The following is a 1,192-nucleotide window of genomic DNA, read 5'->3' on the forward strand; positions in this document are numbered from 1 at the left end:
CTCTCTCTCTCTCTCTCTCTCTCTCTCTCTCTCTCTCTCTCTCTCTCTCTCTCTCTCCTGCCCTCTCTCTCCCGCTGCCTCCACTCTGCGGGTCTAGTCCAGTGCAGACCGCATTCGCATAGAGAGAACTTCATCACCACCCCTCGCCCTGGAGAGAGAGAGAGAGAGGAAGGGAAGGAGCAGTAGCTCAGTGGGACTCAGGCCCTTGTGGCTCTGGTCGGGACGACGAAGATGGCTGTTCTCTCTAGTTTCATCTCTGCTTCCGGTCACAACAAACTCGGAGCTGAGCAGCAGCCAGGGTCTGCGGTCCGACCACATGATGCATGGGGGCTGCGGGTGGAGGTGGAGGGGGCCGTTGACGGGGTGGACAGTCAGACAGAGGAGAGGTGGGGAGGGGGCTGTGGAGGGGCTGGATAATGAGAGGGATGCTTCGTACACACAGTTTTGACGTACGCTGTCTGAGCAGTCCCAGCCCGTCCCGGACCACTAAGCATGTGGGACAAGGGCGGGAGCGGGAGCGGAGTTGTTGGGGAGGGACAGCACCCCTTCTGGAGCCAGGGTGGCGTCACCAGAACCGTTTGCATCTCCGGAGCTCTCGTTTCGGCGTGGCGGAGCGTGGCGTGCGTGGTGTAGTGGGGCGTGGCGGGGAGCTCAGCTTGGCATCGAGGCTAGGCGCTTGCGGCAGACACTGTTCGGAGTCTATTGTGTACGCAACTACGCCCCAGCGCAACGCAAAACACGACGTAAAATCTGTGTTTTGATGCAAAACACGACGTGTACTGAACGAGGATTTTGAACGATCGTCACTGGAAATTTGTTACCAAGAGTGTGCCGTTTTTACTTTAACCAACTAAGAAACGGTGGTGCAACGACACTCGCGGATTAATAGCAGATCGCAAAACCTGTTTCGCTAGATGTCTTATATGGCTTAACATCTTCCTCGCTTTACTGAGGGACGACAGATGCGACAAATTCCACGACCGAAATATGGTACAAGATTATAAACAACGCTTGGCTTGTATTCTTCCACTTTTACTCCCTGAAGTGCCTCTTCTTCCAGCGCTGGCTGCGGCGCGGACTGTCGCGGAACATTCTGCAGCCGCAGCCGTTCCTCGTGCCTGTGGCAGTGGCGCCTTAGTCGAGGGGACCTTTTGTGCGCTAGGAATGACGAAATTGTGGCGGGGCGGGGCTG

At 56.6% G+C, this 1,192-nt stretch overlaps 1 protein-coding gene and 1 long non-coding RNA gene across 18 annotated transcripts in view; one reads left to right on the forward strand and one right to left on the reverse strand.

Annotated features, from left to right (window-relative positions):
* Positions 1–1,192, forward strand: part of LOC127749798 (uncharacterized) — a 210,102-nt gene that overhangs the window by 189,441 nt on the left and 19,469 nt on the right. The gene's annotated exons all lie outside the window — the stretch shown is intronic.
* Positions 1–1,192, reverse strand: part of LOC113218380 (potassium voltage-gated channel subfamily KQT member 1-like) — a 188,648-nt gene that overhangs the window by 169,229 nt on the left and 18,227 nt on the right. The window lies entirely within an intron of this gene.

Source organism: Frankliniella occidentalis, unplaced genomic scaffold (assembly GCF_000697945.3).
Source record: "Frankliniella occidentalis isolate FOCC.00 unplaced genomic scaffold, Focc_3.1 Scaffold94, whole genome shotgun sequence".
Lineage (NCBI taxonomy): Eukaryota > Metazoa > Arthropoda > Insecta > Thysanoptera > Thripidae > Frankliniella > Frankliniella occidentalis.